General features: G+C 51.7%; 17 pseudogenes; all 17 read right to left on the bottom strand.

Annotated features, from left to right (window-relative positions):
* Positions 1-51: 51 nt before the first annotated feature.
* Positions 52-167, bottom strand: LOC130136495 (5S ribosomal RNA; annotated as a pseudogene).
* Positions 168-1546: 1379 nt separating this feature from the next.
* On the bottom strand, positions 1547-1666 carry LOC130136443 (5S ribosomal RNA; annotated as a pseudogene).
* Positions 1667-4017: 2351 nt separating this feature from the next.
* On the bottom strand, positions 4018-4136 carry LOC130136420 (5S ribosomal RNA; annotated as a pseudogene).
* A 1364-nt stretch (positions 4137-5500) lies between these two features.
* LOC130136465 (5S ribosomal RNA) lies at positions 5501-5620 on the bottom strand (annotated as a pseudogene).
* Positions 5621-5996: 376 nt separating this feature from the next.
* On the bottom strand, positions 5997-6113 carry LOC130136451 (5S ribosomal RNA; annotated as a pseudogene).
* An 868-nt stretch (positions 6114-6981) lies between these two features.
* Positions 6982-7100, bottom strand: LOC130136509 (5S ribosomal RNA; annotated as a pseudogene).
* Positions 7101-7469: 369 nt separating this feature from the next.
* LOC130136426 (5S ribosomal RNA) lies at positions 7470-7588 on the bottom strand (annotated as a pseudogene).
* A 372-nt stretch (positions 7589-7960) lies between these two features.
* Positions 7961-8079, bottom strand: LOC130136441 (5S ribosomal RNA; annotated as a pseudogene).
* An 850-nt stretch (positions 8080-8929) lies between these two features.
* On the bottom strand, positions 8930-9047 carry LOC130136507 (5S ribosomal RNA; annotated as a pseudogene).
* Positions 9048-10414: 1367 nt separating this feature from the next.
* On the bottom strand, positions 10415-10537 carry LOC130136470 (5S ribosomal RNA; annotated as a pseudogene).
* Positions 10538-11466: 929 nt separating this feature from the next.
* Positions 11467-11589, bottom strand: LOC130136480 (5S ribosomal RNA; annotated as a pseudogene).
* Positions 11590-12462: 873 nt separating this feature from the next.
* On the bottom strand, positions 12463-12584 carry LOC130136498 (5S ribosomal RNA; annotated as a pseudogene).
* Positions 12585-12965: 381 nt separating this feature from the next.
* Positions 12966-13089, bottom strand: LOC130136449 (5S ribosomal RNA; annotated as a pseudogene).
* Positions 13090-14454: 1365 nt separating this feature from the next.
* LOC130136437 (5S ribosomal RNA) lies at positions 14455-14571 on the bottom strand (annotated as a pseudogene).
* Positions 14572-14947: 376 nt separating this feature from the next.
* Positions 14948-15070, bottom strand: LOC130136496 (5S ribosomal RNA; annotated as a pseudogene).
* A 374-nt stretch (positions 15071-15444) lies between these two features.
* Positions 15445-15563, bottom strand: LOC130136521 (5S ribosomal RNA; annotated as a pseudogene).
* A 2348-nt stretch (positions 15564-17911) lies between these two features.
* LOC130136510 (5S ribosomal RNA) lies at positions 17912-18028 on the bottom strand (annotated as a pseudogene).
* Between the last annotated feature and the right edge of the window lie 983 nt (positions 18029-19011).

Below are 19011 nucleotides of genomic sequence, written 5' to 3'. Positions count from 1 at the left end.
AAAATCTCGACCCGGCAAAGGCGATCGTTAAATAAAAGAAAAACGAAAAAGAGGGTGCAACACGAGGACTTCCCGGAGGTCACCCATCCTAGTACTACTCTCGCCCCGAAGCACGCAACCGGAGTTACGATGGGATCCGGTGCATTAGTGCTGGTATGATCGCACCCGTCATGTTACGCATTGCAAATGCATTTGAAGCAAAGCCCTTCCTCTTCTCGAGAATTGTATTGGGACTTCTATTTCCGGTTTTTTTCGACCCGTCGCACAATTGCCGGATAATTAGCGGGATATTCTTTGCAGGGAGCGAACAAGTGAGCAAAAGAAAGCGTTTCTCGGAAAACCTCGAAATTCCGCGTTTACGAGCACGGCTTTTGTTCCGGATGGACTCACGGGGCCCGTAAGCACTTTTCGGAAAGCCGTGGGCCCCCCGTCTCGCTAAGCCATGGTACACCTTCGTGATTCGTCTCGCCCCGAGCAAGATAGCGCGCCGCTTCGACAAAATCTCGACCCGGCAAAAAGAGCGATCGTTAAATAAAAGAAAAACGAAAAAGAGGGGTGCGACACTGAGGACTTCCCGGGAGGTCGCCCATCCTAGTACTACTCTCTGCCGAAGCACAGCTTAACCCGGAGTTACGATGGGATCACGGTGCATTAGTCTTTGGTATGATCGCACCCGTCATGTTACGCATTGCAAATGCATTTGAAGCAAAGCCCTTCCTCTTCTCGAGAATTGTATTGGGACTTATTTCCGGTTTTTTACGGCCCGTCGCGCAATTACGGATAATTAGCGGGATACCGGCAGGAGCGAACAAGTGAGCAAAAGAAGCGTTTCTCGGAAAACCTCGAAATTCCCGCGTTTACTGAGCACGGCTTTTGTTCCGGATGGACTCACGGGGCCCGTAAGCACTTTTCCCGGAGAAAGCCGTGGGCCCCGTCTCGCTTCGCGAACACCTTCGTGATTCGTCTCGCCCCGGCAAGATAACAGCGCCGCTCGACAAAATCTCGGCCCGGCAAAAAGAGCGATCGTTAAATAAAAGAAAAAGCGAAAAAGAGGGGTGCGACACGAGGACTTCCCGGGAGGTCACCCATCACAAGTACTCATACCAAGCGCCCAAACACGCTTAACCGGAGTTACGATGGGATCCGGTGCATTAGTCTTTGGTATGATCGCACCCGTCATGTTACGCATTGCAAATGCATTTGAAGCAAAGCCCTTCCTCTTCTCAAGAATTGTATTGGGACTTCTATTTCCGGTTTTACGACCCGTCGCGCGAATTACCGGATAATTAGCGGGATACCGCAGGAACGAACAAGTGAGCAAAAGAAACGTTTCTCGGAAAACCTCGAAATTCCAGCGTTTACGAGCACGGCTTTTGTTCCGGATGGGCTCACGGGGCCCGTAAGCACTTTTCGGAAAGCCGTGGGCCCCGTCTCGCAAACGCGAACACCTTCGTGATTCGTCTCGCCCCGGCAAGATAACGCGCCGCTCGACAAAATCTCGACCCGGCAAAAGAGCGATCGTTAAATAAAAGAAAAACGAAAAAGAGGGGTGCAACACGAGGACTTCCCGAGAGGTCACCCATCCTAGTACTACTCTCGCCCAATGCAGCTTAACCTTGGAGTTACGATGGGATCCGGTGCATTAGTCTTTGGTATGATCGCACCTTCCCGATCATGTTACGCGTTGCAAATGCATTTGAAATGAAAGCACTTCCCTCTTCTCGAGAATTGTATTGGGACTTCTATTTCCGGTTTTTTACGACCCGTCGGCGCAATTACCGGATAATTAGCGGGATACGCTTGGGGAGCGAACAAGTGAGCAAAAGAAAGCGTTTCTCGGAAAACCTCGAAATTCCCGCGTTTACGAGCACGGCTTTTGTTCCGGATGGACTCACGGGGCCCGTAAGCACTTTTCGGAAAGCCGTGGGCCCCGTCTAAGCCATGCGAACACCTTCGTGATTCGTCTCGCCCCGGCAAGATAACGCGCCGCTCGACAAAATCTCGACCCGGCAAAAGAGCGATCGTTAAATAAAAGAAAAAGCGAAAAGAGGGGGTGCGAACACGAGGACTTCCCGGAGGTCACCCATCCTAGTACTACTCTCGCCCAAGCACGCAACCGGAGTTACGATGGGATCCGGTGCATTAGTCTTTGGTATGATCGCACCCGTCATGTTACGCATTGCAAATGCATTTGAAGCAAAGCCCTTCCTCTTCTCAAGAATTGTATTGGGACTTCTATTTCCGGTTTTTTACGACCGTCGCGCGATTACCGGATAATTAGCGGGATACCGCTTGGCAGGAACGAACAAGTGAGCAAAAGAAACGTTTCTCGGAAAACCTCGAAATTCCGCGTTTACGAGCACGGCTTTTGTTCCAGGATGGACTCACGGGAGCCCGTAAGCACTTTTCGGAAAGCCGTGAGCCCCGTCTCGCTTCGCGAACACCTTCGTGATTCGTCTCGCCCCGGCAAGATAACGCGCCGCTCGGCAAATCTCTCGACCCGGCAAAAGAGCGATCGTTAAATAAAAGAAAAACGAAAAAGAGGGGTGCAACACGAGGACTTCCCGGGAGGTCACCCATCCCTAGTACTACTGCACCCCAAGCACGCTTAACCGGAGTTACGATGGGATCCGGTGCATTAGTCTTTGGTATGATCGCACCCGTCATGTTACGCATTGCAAATGCATTTGAAGCAAAGCCCTTCCTCTTCTCAAGAATTGTATTGGGACTTCTATTTCCGGTTTTTTACGACCCGTCGCGCAATTACCGGATAATTAGCGAGATATTGCAGGAGCGAACAAGTGAGCAAAAGAAGCGTTTCTCGGAAAACCTCGAAATTCCCGCGTTTACGAGCACGGCTTTTGTTCCGGATGGACTCACGGGGCCCGTAAGCACTTTTCGGAAAGCCGTGGGCCCCGTCTCGCTTCGCGAACACCTTCGTGATTAAATCTCGCCCCGGCAAGATAACGCGCCGCTCGACAAAATCTCGACCCGGCAAAAGAGGCGATCGTTAAATAAAAAGAAAAAAGCGAAAAGAGGGGTCTGCAACACGGCACTTCCCGGGAGGTCACCCATCACTAGTACTACTCTCGCCCAAGCACGCTTAACCCGGAGTTACGATGGGATCCGGTGCATTAGTCTTTGGTATGATCCTTGCCGTCATGTTACGCATTGCAAATGCATTTGAAGCAAAGCCCTTCCTCTTCTCAAGAATTGTATTGGGACTTCTATTTCCGGTTTTTTACGACCCGTCGCGCAATTACCGGATAATTAGCGGGATACCGCTTGGGAGCGAACAAGTGAGCAAAAGAAACGTTTCTCGGAAAACCTCGAAATTCCGCGTTTACGAGCACGGCTTTTGTTCCGGATGGACTCACGGGGCAGTAAGCACTTTCGGAGCCGTGGGCCAGTCTCAAGCCCGCGAACACCTTCGTGATTCGTCTCGCCCCGGCAAGATAACGCGCCGCTCGACAAAATCTCGGCCCGGCAAAAGGCGATCGTTAAATAAAAGAAAAACGAAAAGAGGGGTGCGACACGAGGAGCTTCCCGGGGAGTCACCCATCCACAGTACTACTCTCGCCCAAGCACAGCAACCGGAGTTACGATGGGATCCGGTGCATTAGTCTTTGGTATGATCGCACCGTCATGTTACGCATTGCAAATGCATTTGAAACAAAGCCCTTCCTCTTCTCAAGAATTGTATTGGGACTTCTATTTCCGGTTTTTTACGACCCAGTCGCGCGATTACCGGATAATTAGCGGGATACCGCTTGGGAGGAGCGAACAAGTGAGCAAAAGAAGCGTTTCTCGGAAAACCTCGAAATTCCGCGTTTACGAGCACGGCTTTTGTTCCGGATGGACTCACGGGGCCCGTAAGCACTTTTCGGAAAAGCCGTGGGCCCCGTCTCGCCGCGAACACCTTCGTGATTCGTCCGCCCCGGCCAAGATAACGCGCCCAGCTCGACAAAATCTCGACCCGGCAAAAGGCGATCGTTAAATAAAAGAAAAACGAAAAAGAGGGTGCAACACGAGGACTTCCCGGGAGGTCACCCATCCTAGTACTACTCTCGCCCAAGCACGCTTAACTTCGGAGTTACGATGGGATCCGGTGCATTAGTCTTTGGTATGATCCACCCGTCATGTTACGCATTGCAAATGCATTTGAAGCAAAGCCCTTCCTCTTCTCAAGAATTGTATTGGGACTTCTATTTCCGGTTTTTTACGACCCGTCGCGCAATTACCGGATAATTAGCGGGATACCGCTTGGGAGCGAACAAGTGAGCAAAAGAAAGCGTTTCTCGGAAAACCTCGAAATTCCGCGTTTACGAGCACGACTTTTGTTCCGGATGGACTCACGGGGCCAGTAAGCACTTTTCCGAAAGCCGTGGGCCCCGTCTCGCCCGCGAACACCTTCGTGATTCGTCTTCGCCCCGGCAAGATAACGCGCCGCTCGACAAAATCTCGACCCGGCAAAAGGGCGATCGTTAAATAAAAGAAAAACGAAAAAGAGGGGGTGCGACACGAGGACTTCCCGGGAGGTCGCCCATCCACAGTACTCTTCTCATGGCAAGCCTTTGCTTAACCGGAGTTGATGGGATCCGGTGCATTAGTCTTGGTATGATCGCACCCGTCATGTTACGCATTGCAAATGCATTTGAAGCAATAGCCCTTCCTCTTCTCAAGAATTGTATTGGGACTTATTTCCGGTTTTTTACGGCCGTCAGCGCAATTACCGGATAGTGCGGGATACTGCAGGAGCGAACAAGTGAGCAAAAGAAACGTTTCTCGGAAAACCTCGAAATTCCGCGTTCTGAGCAAGACTTTTGTTCCGGATGGACTCACGGGGCCCGTAAGCACTTTTCGGAAAGCCGTGGGCCCCGTCTCGCTTCGCGAACACCTTCGTGATTCGTCTCGCCCCGGCAAGATAACGCGCCGCTCGACAAAATCTCGACCCGGCAAAAGAGCGATCGTTAAATAAAAAGAAAAACGAAAAAGAGGGGTGCAACACGAGGACTTCCCGGGAGGTCACCCATCACCGAGTACTCACTCTCGCCCGAAGCACGCGCTTAACCGGAGTTACGATGGGATCCAGGATGCATTAGTCTTTGGTATGATCGCACCCGTCATGTTACGCATTGCAAATGCATTTGAAGCAAAGCCCTTCCTCTTCTCAAGAATTGTATTGGGACTTCTATTTCCGGTTTTTTACGACCCGTCGCGCAATTACGGATAATTAGCAGGATACCGGCAGGAGCGAACAAGTGAGCAAAAGAAGCGTTTCTCGGAAAACCTCGAAATTCCCGCGTTTACGAGCACGGCTTTTGTTCCGGATGGACTCACGGGGCAGAAGTAAGCACTTTTCCCCGGAAGAGCCGTGGGCCCCGTCTCGCTTCGCGCGAACACCTTCGTGATTCGTCTCGCCCGGCAAGATAACGCGCCGCTCGACAAAATCTCGACCCGGCAAAGGCGATCGTTAAATAAAAGAAAAACGCGAAAAAGAGGGGTGCGAACACGAGGACTTCCCGGGGAGGTCACCCATCCTAGTACTACTCTCGCCCAAGCACGCTTAACCGGAGTTACGATGGGATCCGGTGCATTAGTCTTTGGTATGATCGCACCCCGTCATGTTACGCATTGCAAATGCATTTGAAATGAAAGCCGCTATCCTCTTCTCGAGAATTGTATTGGGACTTCTATTTCCGGTTTTTTTACGACCGTCGCGCAATTACCGGATAATTAGCAGGATACAAGCAGGAGCGAACAAGTGAGCAAAAGAAGCGTTTCTCGGAAAACCTCGAAATTCCCGCGTTCTGAGCACGGCTTTTGTTCCGGATGGACTCACGGGGCCCGTAAGCAGCTTTTCGGAAAGCCGTGGGCCCCGTCTCAAGCCGCGAACACCTTCGTGATTCGTCTCGCCCCGGCAAGATAACGCGCCGCTCGACAAAATCTCGACCCGGCAAAAAGGCGATCGTTAAATAAAAAGAAAAAGCGAAAAGAGGGTGCAACACGAGGACTTCCCGGGAGGTCACCCATCCTAGTACTACTCTCGCCCGAGCACGCGCAACCGGAGTTACGATGGGATCCGGTGCATTAGTCTTGGTATGATCGCACCCGTCATGTTACGCATTGCAAATGCATTTGAAGCAAAGCCCTTCCTCTTCTCAAAGAATTGTATTGGGACTTCTATTTCCGGTTTTTTACGACCCGTCGCGCAATTACCGGATAATTAGCGGGATACCGCTTGGAGCAGACAAGTGAGCAAAAGAAGCGTTTCTCGGGAAAACCTCGAAATTCCAGCGTTTACGAGCACGGCTTTTGTTCGGATGGACTCACGGGGCCCGTAAGCACTTTTCGGAAAGCCGTGGGCCCGTCTGCGCCCGCGAACACCTTCGTGATTCGTCTCGCCCCGGCAAGATAACGCGCCGCTCGACAAAATCTCGACCCGGCAAAAGGCGATCGTTAAATAAAAGAAAAGCGAAAAAGAGGGTGCAACACGAGGACTTCCCGGAGGTCACCCATCCTAGTACTACTCTCGCCCAAGCACGCGCAACCGGAGTTACGATGGGATCCGGTGCATTAGTCTTGGTATGATCCTTTCCGTCATGTTACGCATTGATGCAAATGCATTTGAAGCAAAGCCCTTCCTCTTCTCAAGAATTGTATTGGGACTTCTATTTCCGGTATTTTTACGACCCGTCGCGCAATTACCGGATAATTAGCGGGATATTGCTTGGGAGGAGCGAACAAGTGAGCAAAAGAAGCGTTTCTCGGAAAACCTCGAAATTCCCGCGTTTACGAGCACGGCTTTTGTTCCGGATGGACTCACGGGGCCCGTAAGCACTTTTCGGAAAGCCGTGGGCCCCGTCTCGCTTCGCGAACACCTTCGTGATTCGTCTCGCCCCGGCAAGATAACGCGCCGCTCGACAAAATCTCGACCCGGCAAAAAGGCGATCGTTAAATAAAAAGAAAAAGCGAAAAAGAGGGGTGCGACACGAGGACTTCCCGGAGGTCACCACATCCTAGTACTCTCTCGCCCAAAGCACGCTTAACCCGGAGTTACGATGGGATCCGGTGCATTAGTCTTTGGTATGATCGCACCCGTCATGTTACGCATTGCAAATGCATTTGAAGCAAAGCCCTTCCTCTTCTCAAGAATTGTATTGGGACTTCTATTTCCGGTTTTTTACGACCCGTCGCGCAATTACTCGGATAATTAGAGGATACCGGCAGGAACGAACAAGTGAGCAAAAGAAGCGTTTCTCGGAAAACCTCGAAATTCCGCGTTTACGAGCACGGCTTTTGTTCCGGATGGACTCACGGGGCCCGTAAGCACTTTTCGGAAGCCGTGGGCCCCGTCTCGCCGCGCGAACACCTTCGTGATTCGTCTCGCCCCGGCAAGATAACGCGCCGCTCGACAAAATCTCGACCCGGCAAAAAGGCGATCGTTAAATAAAAGAAAAACGAAAAAGGGGGTGCAACACGAGGACTTCCCGGGAGGTCACCCATCCTAGTACTACTCTCGCCCAAACACGCTTAACCTTGGGTTACGATGGGATCCGGTGCATTAGTCTTTGGTATGATCGCACCCGATCATGTTACGCATTGCAAATGCATTTGAAGCAAAGCCCTTCCTCTTCTCAAGAAATTGTATTGGGACTTCTATTTCCGGTTTTTTTTTACGACCCGTCGCGCAATTACCGGATAATTAGCGGGATACCGCTTGGGAGCGAACAAGTGAGCAAAAAGCGTTTCTCGGAAAACCTCGAAATTCCAGCGTTTGAGCACGGCTTTTGTTCCGGATGGACTCACGGGGCAGTAAGCACTTTTCGGAAAGCCGTGGGCCCCGTCTCGCTTCGCGAACACCTTCGTGATTAGTCTCGCCCAGACAAGATAACGCGCCGCTCGACAAAATCTCGACCCGGCAAAGGCGATCGTTAAATAAAAAGAAAAACGAAAAAGAGGGGTGCAACACGAGGACTTCCCGGGAGGTCACCCATCACTAGTACTACTCTCGCCCAAGCACGCTTAACCCGGAGTTCGATGGGATCCGGTGCATTAGTCTTTGGTATGATCGCACCCGTCATGTTACGCATTGCAAATGCATTTGAAGCAAAGCCCTTCCTCTTCTCAAGAATTGTATTGGGACTTCTATTTCCGGTTTTTTACGACCCGTCGCGCAATTACCGGATAATTAGAGATACTGCAGGAGCGAACAAGTGAGCAAAAGCGTTTCTCGGAAAACCTCGAAATTCCGCGTTTACGAGCACGGCTTTTGTTCCGGATGGACTCACGGGGCCCGTAAGCACTTTTCGGAAAGCCGTGGGCCCCGTCTCGCCCGCGAACACCTTCGTGATTCGTCTCGCCCCGGCAAGATAACGCGCCGCTCGACAAAATCTCGACCCGGCAAAAGGCGATCGTTAAATAAAAGAAAAAACGAAAAGAGGGGTGCAACACGAGGACTTCCCGGAGGTCACCCATCCTGCAGTACTACTCTCGCCCAAGCACGCTTAACCCGGAGTTGATGGGATCCGGTGCATTAGTCTTTGGTATGATCGCACCCGATCATGTTACGCATTGCAAATGCATTTGAAGCAAAGCCCTTCCTCTTCTCAAGAATTGTATTGGGACTTCTATTTCCGGTTTTTTACGACCCGTCGCGCAATTACCGGATAATTAGCGGGATACTTGGCAGGAGCGAACAAGTGAGCAAAAGAAAGCGTTTCTCGGAAAACCTCGAAATTCCGCGTTTACGAGCACGGCTTTTGTTCGGATGGACTCACGGGGCCCGTAAGCACTTTTCGAGCCGTGGGCCCGTCTGCATTCGCGAACACCTTCGTGATTCGTCTCGCATGCCGGCAAGATAACGCGCCGCTCGACAAAATCTCGACCCGGCAAAAGGCGATCGTTAAATAAAAGAAAAACGAAAAGAGGGGTGCAACACGAGGACTTCCCGGGAGGTCACCCATCCTAGTACTACTCTCGCCCTGAAGCACGAGCAGCCGGGTTCGATGGGATCCGGTGCATTAGTCTTTGGTATGATCGCACCCGTCATGTTACGCATTGCAAATGCATTTGAAGCAAAGCCCTTCCTCTTCTCAAGAATTGTATTGGGACTTCTATTTCCGGTTTTTTACGACCCGTCGCGCAATTACCGGATAATTAGCGGGATACCGCTTGGGAGCGAACAAGTGAGCAAAAAGAAACGTTTCTCGGAAAACCTCGAAATTCCGCGTTTACGAGCACGGCTTTTGTTCCGGATGGACTCACGGGGCCCGTAAGCACTTTTCGGAAAGCCGTGGGCCCCGTCTCGCCGCGAACACCTTCGTGATTCGTCTCGCCCCGAAGCAAGATAGCTTAGCGCCCTCGACAAAATCTCGACCCGGCAAAAGAGCGATCGTTAAATAAAAGAAAAACGAAAAAAGAGGGTGCAACACGAGGACTTCCCGGGAGGTCACCCATCACTAGTACTACTCTCGCCCGAAGCACGGCAACCGGAGTTCGATGGGATCCGGTGCATTAGTCTTTGGTATGATCGCACCCGATCATGTTACGCATTGCAAATGCATTTGAAGCAAAGCCCTTCCTCTTCTCAAGAATTGTATTGGGACTTCTATTTCCGGTTTTTTTGGGCGACCGTCGCGCAATTACCGGATAATTAGCGGGATACCGGCAGGAGCGAACAAGTGAGCAAAAGAAGCGTTTCTCGGAAAACCTCGAAATTCCGCGTTTACGAGCACGGCTTTTGTTCCGGATGGACTCACGGGGCCCGTAAGCACTTTTCGGAAAGCCGTGGGCCCCGTCTCGCCGCGAACACCTTCGCCGTGATTCGTCTCGCCCAGGCAAGATAACGCGCCGCTCGACAAAATCTCGACCCGGCAAAAGGCGATCGTTAAATAAAAGAAAAACGAAAAGAGGGGGGTGCAACACGAGGACTTCCCGGGGGAGGTCACCCATCCTAGTACTTCACTACTCGCCTAAGCACGCGGCAACCCGGAGTTACGATGGGATCCAGGTGCATTAGTCTTTGGTATGATCGCACCCCGTCATGTTACGCATTGCAAATGCATTTGAAGCAAAGCCCTTCCTCTTCTCAAGAATTGTATTGGGACTTCTATTTCCGGTTTTTTACGACCCGTCGCGCAATTACCGGATAATTAGCGGGATACCGGCCCAGGAGCGAACAAGTGAGCAAAAGAAAGCGTTTCTCGGAAAACCTCGAAATTCCGCGTTTACGAGCACGGCTTTTGTTCCGGATGGACTCACGGGGCCCGTAAGCACTTTTCGGAAAGCCGTGGGCCCCGTCTCGCCTCCGACACCTTCGTGATTCGTCTCGCCCCGGCAAGATAACGCGCCGCTCGACAAAATCTCGACCCGGCAAAAGGCGATCGTTAAATAAAAGAAAAAACGAAAAGAGGGGGTGCGAACACGAGGACTTCCCGGGAGGTCACCCATCCCCCAGTACTACTCTCGCCCAAGCACGCTTAACCCGGAGTTACTGATGGGATCCGGTGCATTAGTCTTTGGTATGATCGCACCCGTCATGTTACGCATTGCAAATGCATTTGAAGCAAAGCCCTTCTCTTCTCGAGAATTGTATTGGGACTTCTATTTCCGGTTTTTTACGACCCGTCGCGCAATTCTGGGATAATTAGCAGGATATTGCTTGGAGCGAACAAGTGAGCAAAAGAAGCGTTTCTCGGAAAACCTCGAAATTCCGCGTTTACTGAGCACAAGCTTTTTGTTCCGGATGGACTCGCGGGGCCCGTAAGCACTTTTCGGAGCCGTGGGCCCAGTGCAAACCCAGCGAACACCTTCGTGATTCGTCTCGCCCCGGCAAGATGTGCGTAGCTAATCGCGCCGCTCGACAAAATCTCGACCCGGCAAAAGAGCGATCGTTAAATAAAAGCAAATGCAAAAACGAAAAGAGGGGTGCGAGCGATTACGAGGACTTCCAGACAAGGAGGTCACCTCATCCGCGTTTAGTACCTAAGCTCTCGCCCCTTCGTGAAGCACGCGCAACCCGGAGTTACGGCAAAGGCGATGGGATCCGGTGCATTAGTGCTTTGGTATGATCGTGCGTGGTGCCCGTCATGTTACGCATTGCAAATGCATTTGAAGCAAAGCCCTTCCATATTCTCGAGAATTGTATTACGGACTTCTATTTCCGGTTTTTTCGACCCGTCGCGCTATGATTACCGGATAATTAAACGGGATACCGCTTAGGGAGCGAACAAGTGAGCAAAAGAAGCGTTTCTCGGAAAACCTCGAAATTCCGCGTTTCACGAGCACGGCTTTTGTTCCGGATGGACTCACGGGGCCCGTAAGCACTTTTCGGAAAGCCGTGGGCCCCGTCTCGCTACGCGAACACCTTCGTGATTCGTCTCGCCCCGGCAAGATAACGCGCCGCTCGACAAAAGCTCGACCCGGCAAAAGGAGCGATCGTTAAATAAAAGAAAAGCGAAAAGAGGGGTGCTGACACGAGGACTTCCCGGGTGGTCACCCATCCTAGTACTACTCTCGCCCAAGCACGCTTAGCACCGGAGGTTCGATGGGATCCAGGTGCATTAGTCTTCAGGTATGATCGCACCCGTCATATTACGCATTGCAAATGCATTTGAAGCAAAGCCCTTCCTCTTCTCGAGAATTGTATTGGGACTTCTATTTCCGGTTTTTTACGACCCGTCGCGCAATTACCGGATAGTGCGGGATACTGCTTGGAGATCGAACAAGTGAGCAAAAGAAACGTTTCTCGGAAAACCTCGAAATTCCGCGTTTACGAGCCACGGCTTTTGTTCCGGATGGACTCACGGGGCCCGTAAGCACTTTTCGGAAAGCCGTGGGCCCGTCTCGCCGCTTGAACACCTTCGCTGATTCGTCTCGCGCCCCGAGCAAGAATAACGCGCCGCTCGACAAAATCTCGACCCGGCAAAAGGCGATCGTTAAATAAAAGAAAAACGAAAAGAGGGGTGCTGACACGAGGACTTCCCGGGAGGTCACCCATCCTAGTACTCTCTTCCATCGCCCAAGCACGCTTAACCCGGAGTTCGATGGGATCCGGTGCATTAGTGCTTTGGTATGATCGCTTACCCGTCATGTTACGCATTGCAAATGCATTTGAAGCAAAAGCCCTTCCTCTTCTCAAGAATTGTATTGGGACTTCTATTTCCGGTTTTTTACGACCCGTCGCGCAATTCTAGGGATAATTAGCGGGATACACAGCAGGAGCGAACAAGTGAGCAAAAAGAAGCGTTTCTCGGAAAACCTCGAAATTCCCGCGTTTACGAGCACGGCTTTTGTTCCGGATGGACTCACGGGGGCCCGTAAGCACTTTCGGAGAGAAGCCGTGGGCCCCGTCTCGCCCGCGAACACCTTCGTGATTCGTCTCGCCCGGCAAGATAGCGCCGCTCGACAAAATCTCGACCCGGCAAAAGGCGATCGTTAAATAAAAGAAAAACGAAAAGAGGGGTGCAACACGAGGGACTTCCCGGGAGGTCACCCATCCTAGTACTCTCTCTCGCCCAAGCACGCTTAACCCGGAGTTACGGATAGGATCCGGTGCATTAGTCTTTGGTATGATCGCACCCGTCATGTTACGCATTGCAAATGCATTTGAAGCAAAGCCCTTCCTCTTCTTCTCAAGAATTGTATTGGGACTTCTATTTCCGGTTTTTTACGACCCGTCGCGCAAATTACCGGATAATTAGCTGGGATACTGGCAGGAACGAACAAGTGAGCAAAAGAAAGCGTTTCTCGGAAAACCTCGAAATTCCGCGTTTACTGAGCACGGCTTTTGTTCCGGATGGACTCACGGGGCCCGTAAGCACTTTTCGGAAAGCCGTGGGCCCCGTCTCGCCCGCGAACACCTTCGCAGATTCGTCTCGCCCCGGCAAGATAACGCGCCGCTCGACAAAATCTCGACCCGGCAAAAAAAGCGATCGTTAAATAAAAAGAAAAAGCGAAAAAGAGGGGTGCGGTACGAGGACTTCCCGGGAGGTCGCCCATCACAGTACTACTCTCGCCCAAGCACGCTGGCAACCTTCGGAGTTACGATGGGATCCGGTGCATTAGTGCTTTGGTATGATCGCACCCGTCATGTTACGCATTGCAAATGCATTTGAAGCAAAGCCACTTCCTCTTCTCAAGAATTGTATTGGGACTTCTATTTCCGGTTTTTTACGACCCGTCGCGCAATTCTACCGGATAATTAACGGGATACTTGCTTGGGAGCGAACAAGTGAGCAAAAGAAGCGTTTCTCGGAAAACCTCGAAATTCCGCGTTTACGAGCACGGCTTTTGTTCCGGATGGACTCACGGGGCCCGTAAGCACTTTTCGGAAAGCCGTGGGCCCCGTCTCGCCCGCGAACACCTTCGTGATTCGTGCTCGCCCCGGCAAGATAACGCGCCGCTCGACAAAATCTCGACCCGGCAAAAGGCGATCGTTAAATAAAAGAAAAACGAAAAAGAGGGGTGCAACAAGAGGACTTCCCGGGGAGGTCACCCGTCTGCAGTGCACTACTCTCGCCCAAGCACAGCTTAACCCGGAGTTACGATGGGATCCGGTGCATTAGTGCTGGTATGATCGCACCCGTCATGTTACGCATTGCAAATGCATTTGAAGCAAAGCCCTTCCTCTTCTCAAGAATTGTATTGGGACTTCTATTTCCGGTTTTTTACGACCCGTCGCGCAATTACCGGATAATTAGCGGGATACTGCTTGGGAGCGAACAAGTGAGCAAAAGAAACGTTTCTCGGAAAACCTCGAAATTCCGCGTTTACGAGCACGGCTTTTGTTCCGGATGGACTCACGGGGCCCGTAAGCACTTTTCGGAGAAGCCGTGGGCCCCGTCTCGCCGCGAACACCTTCGTGATTCGTCTCGCCCCGGCAAGATAACGCGCAGCTCGACAAAATCTCGACCCGGCAAAAAGGCGATCGTTAAATAAAAGAAAAACGAAAAAGAGGGGTGCGGCCACGAGGACTTCCCGGGAGGTCACCCATCCCAGTACTCTTTCTCGCCCAAGCACGGCTTACCCGGAGTTCGATAGGATCCGGTGCATTAGTCTTTGGTATGATCGCACCCGTCATGTTACGCATTGCAAATGCATTTGAAGCAAAGCCCTTCCTCTTCTCGAGAATTGTATTGGGACTTCTATTTCCGGTTTTTTACGACCCGTCGCGCAATTACCGGATAATTAGCGGGATACAAGCTTAGGAGCGAACAAGTGAGCAAAAGAAGCGTTTCTCGGAAAACCTCGAAATTCCGCGTTTACGAGCACGGCTTTTGTTCCGGATGGACTCACCGGGGCCCGTAAAGCACTTTTCGGAAAGCCGTGGGCCCCGTCTCGCTTCGCGAACACCTTCGTGGTTCGTCTCGCCCCGGCAAGATAACGCGCCAAGCTCGACAAAATCTCGACCCGGCAAAAGGCGATCGTTAAATAAAAGAAAAAGCGAAAAGAGGGGTGCAACGTGAGGACTTCCCGGGAGGTCACCCATCCTAGTACTACTCTCGCCCAAGCACGCTTAACCGGAGTTCGATGGGATCCGGTGCATTAGTCTTTGGTATGATCGCACCCGTCATGTTACGCATTGCAAATGCATTTGAAGCAAAGCCACTTACTCTTCTCAAAATTGTATTGGGACTTACATTTCCGGTTTTTTACGGCCGTCGCGCATCGCATGATTACGGATAATTAGCGGGATACAGCAGGAGCGAACAAGTGAGCAAAAGAAACGTTTCTCGGAAAACCTCGAAATTCCAGCGTTTACTGAGCACGGCTTTTGTTCCGGATGGACTCACGGGGCCCGTAAGCACTTTTCGGAAAGCCGTGGGCCCCGTCTCGATTCGCGAACACCTTCGTGATTCGTCTCGCCCCGGCAAGATAACGCGCCGCTCGACAAAATCTCGACCCGGCAAAAGGCGATCGTTAAATAAAAGAAAAAACGAAAAGAGGGGTGCAACACGAGGACTTCACGAGGAGGTCACCCATCTAGTACTACTCTCGCCCAAGCACGCTTTAACCTTCGGAGTTACGATGGGATCAGGTGCATTAGTGCTTTGGTATGATCGCACCCGTCATGTTACGCATTGCAAATGCATTTGAAGCAAAGCCCTTCCTCTTCTCAAGAATTGTATTGGGACTTCTATTTCCGGTTTTTTACGACCCGTCGCGCAATTACCGGATAATTAGCGGGATACTGGCTTAGGAGCGAGACAAGTGAGCAAAAGAAACGTTTCTCGGAAAACCTCGAAATTCCGCGTTTACGAGCACGGCTTTTGTTCGGATGGACTCACGGGGCCCGTAAGCACTTTTCGGAAAAGCCGTGGGCCCCGTCTCGCCGCGAACACCTTCGTGATTCGTCTCGCCCAGGCAAGATAACGCGCCGCTCGACAAAATCTCGACCCGGCAAAAGAGCGATCGTTAAATAAAAAGAAAAACGAAAAAGAGGGTGCACGACACGAGGACTTCCCGGGAGGTCACCCATCCTAGTACTACTCTCGCCCAAGCACGCTTAACCCGGAGTTCGATGGGATCCGATTGCATTAGTCTTTGGTATGGTCCTTTTAGTCATGTTACGCATTGCAAATGCATTTGAAGCAAAGCCCTTCCTCTTCTCGAAGAATTGTATTGGGACTTACTATTTCCGGTTTTTTTTACGACCCGTCGCGCAATTACCGGATAGTGCGAGGATACTGCTTGCAGGAGCGAACAAGTGAGCAAAAGAAACGTTTCTCGGAAAACCTCGAAATTCCCGCGTTTACGAGCACGGCTTTTGTTCCGGATGGACTCACAGGGGCCCGTAAGCACTTTTCGGAAGAAGCCGTGGGCCCCGTCTCGCCTCGCGAACACCTTCGTGATTCGTCTCGCCCGGCAAGATAACGCGCCGCTCGACAAAATCTCGACCCGGCAAAAGGCGATCGTTAAATAAAAAGAAAAAGCAGAAAAGAGGGTGCAACACGAGGAGCTTCCCGGGAGGTCACCCATCCCCAGTACTACTCTCGCCCAAGCACGGCTTAGCCCGGAGTTACGATGGGATCCGGTGCATTAGTCTTTGGTATGATCGCACCCGTCATGTTACGCATTGCAAATGCATTTGAAACAAAGCCCTTCCTCTTCTCAAGAATTGTATTGGGACTTCTATTTCCGGTATTTTTACGACCCGTCGCGCAATTACCGGATAATTAACGGGATATTGCTTAGGAGCGAACAAGTGAGCAAAAGAAGCGTTTCTCGGAAAACACTCGAAATTCCGCGTTCTGAGCACGGCTTTTGTTCCGGATGGACTCGCGGGGCCCGTAAGCACTTTCGGAAAGCCGTGGGCCCGTCTCGCCCTTGGCACCTTCGTGATTCGTCTTTGCGCCCAGCAAGATAACGCGCCGCTCGGCAAAAATCTCGACCCGGCAAAAGGCGATCGTTAAATAAAAGAAAAACGAAAAGGGGTCTGCAACACGAGGACTTCCCGGGAGGTCACCCATCCTAAGTACTACTCTCGCCCAAGCACGGCTGTAACCCGGAGTTACGATGGGATCCGGTGCATTAGTCTTTGGTATGATCGCACCCAGATCATGTTACGCATTGCAAATGCATTTGAAGCAAAGCCACTTCTCTTCTCGAAGAATTGTATTGGGACTTCTATTTCCGGTTTTTTTTACGACCCGTCGCGCAATTACCGGATAATTAGCGGGATACTGCAGGAGCGAGACAAGTGAGCAAAAGCGTTTCTCGGAAAACCTCGAAATTCCGCGTTTACGAGCACGGCTTTTGTTCCGGATGGACTCACGGGGCCGGTAAGCACTTTTGGAGAAAGCCGTGGGCCCAGATCTCAGCTCCTTGGGAACACCGCCGTGGTTACGTCTCGCCCCGGCAAGATAACGCGCCGCTCGGCAAATCTCGACCCGGCAAAGGCGTCGTTAAATAAAAGAAAAACGAAAAAGAGGGGTGCTGTGCGAGGGGCTTCCCGGGAGGTCGCCCATCCTACAGTCCTCTCTCGCCCAAGCACGCTTTAACCCAGGAGTTACGATGGGATCCGGTGCATTAGTGCTTTGGTATGATCGCACCCGTCATGTTACGCATTGCAAATGCATTTGAAGCAAAGCCCTTCCTCTTCTCAAGAATTGTATTGGGACTTCTATTTCCGGTTTTTTACGACCCGTCGCGCGATTACCGGATAATTAACGGGATACCGCAGGGAGCGAGACAAGTGAGCAAAAGAAGCGTTTCTCGGAAAACCTCGAAATTCCGCGTTTACGAGCACGGCTTTTGTTCCGGATGGACTCACGGGGCCCGTAAGCACTTTTCGGAAAGCCGTGGGCCCCGTCTCGCCGATGGAACACCTTCGTGATTCGTCTCGCCCCGGCAAGATAACGCGCCGCTCGACAAAATCTCGACCCGGCAAAAGGCGATCGTTAAATAAAAGAAAAACGAAAAAGAGGGGTGCAACACGAGGACTTCCCGGGGAGGTCACCCATCCTAGTACTACTCTCGCCCAAGCACGCAACCGGGAGTTCGATGGGATCAGGTGCATTAGTGCTTTGGTATGATCGCACCGTCATGTTACGCATTGCAAATGCATTTGAAGCAAAGCCCTTCCTCTTCTCAAGAATTGTATTGGGACTTCTATTTCCGGTTTTTTACGACCCGTCGCGCGATTACCGGATAATTAGCGGGATACTGCTTGGGAACGAACAAGTGAGCAAAAGAAGCGTTTCTCGGAAAACCTCGAAATTCCCGCGTTTGAGCACGGCTTTTGTTCCGGATGGACTCACGGGGCCCGTAAGCACTTTCGGGAAAGCCGTGGGCCCCGTCTCGCCGCGAACACCTTCGTGATTCGTCTCGCCCCGGCAAGATAACGCGCCGCTCGACAAAATCTCGACCCGGCAAAAGGCGATCGTTAAATAAAAGAAAAGCGAAAAAGAGGGTGCAACACGAGGACTTCCCGGAGGTCACCGCATCCTAGTACTACTCTCGCCCAACGCAGCTAACTTAGGAGTTCGATGGGATCCGGTGCATTAGTCTTGGTATGATCGCACCCGTCATATTACGCATTGCAAATGCATTTGAAGCAAAGCCCTTCCTCTTCTCAAGAATTGTATTGGGACTTCTATTTCCGGTTTTTCACGACCCGTCGCGCAATTACGGATAATTAGCAGGGATACCGCAGGAGCGAACAAGTGAGCAAAAGAAGCGTTTCTCGGAAAACCTCGAAATTCCGCGTTTACGAGCGCGGCTTTTGTTCCGGATGGACTCGCGGGGCCGTAAGCACTTTTCGGAAAGCCGTGGGCCCAGATCTCGCCCGCGAACACCTTCGTGATTCGTCTCGCCCCGGCAAGATAACGCGCAGCTCGACAAAATCTCGACCCGGCAAAAAGAGCGATGCGTTAAATAAAAGAAAAACGAAAAAGAGGGGTGCAACACGAGGACTTCCCGGGAGGTCACCCATCCCCCAGTACTACTCATCGCCCAAGCACGCAACCGGAGTTACGATGGGATCCGGTGCGTTAGTCTTTGGTATGATCAGCACCCGTCATGTTACGCATTGCAAATGCATTTGAAGCAAAGCCCTTCCTCTTCTCAAGAATTGTATTGGGACTTCTATTTCCGGTTTTTTTACGACCCGTCGCGCATGATTACCGGATAATTAGCAAGGATACCGCTTGGGAGCGAGACAAGTGAGCAAAAGAAACGTTTCTCGGAAAACCTCGAAATTCCCAGCGTTCACGAGCACGGCTTTTGTTCCGGATGGACTCGCGGGGCCCGTAAGCACTTTTCGGAAAGCCGTGGGCCCATCGTCTCGCCCGCGAACACCTTCGTGATTCGTCTCGCCAGCTGGCAGATAGCGCGCCGCTCGACAAAATCTCGACCAGGCAAAAAGGCGATCGTTAAATAAAAGAAAAAGCGAAAAGAGGGGTGCAACACGAGGACTTCCCGGGAGGTCACCCCATCCTAGTATCTACTCTCGCCCAAGCACGCAACCGGAGTTACGATGGGATCAGGTGCATTAGTCTTGCTGGTATG

Source organism: Syzygium oleosum, unplaced genomic scaffold, assembly GCF_021117445.2.
Source record: "Syzygium oleosum isolate NSW1041296 unplaced genomic scaffold, Sole_v2.1 Sole_v2.45, whole genome shotgun sequence".
Taxonomy (NCBI): domain Eukaryota; kingdom Viridiplantae; phylum Streptophyta; class Magnoliopsida; order Myrtales; family Myrtaceae; genus Syzygium; species Syzygium oleosum.
This window is presented reverse-complemented; position numbering and strand designations above follow the sequence as displayed.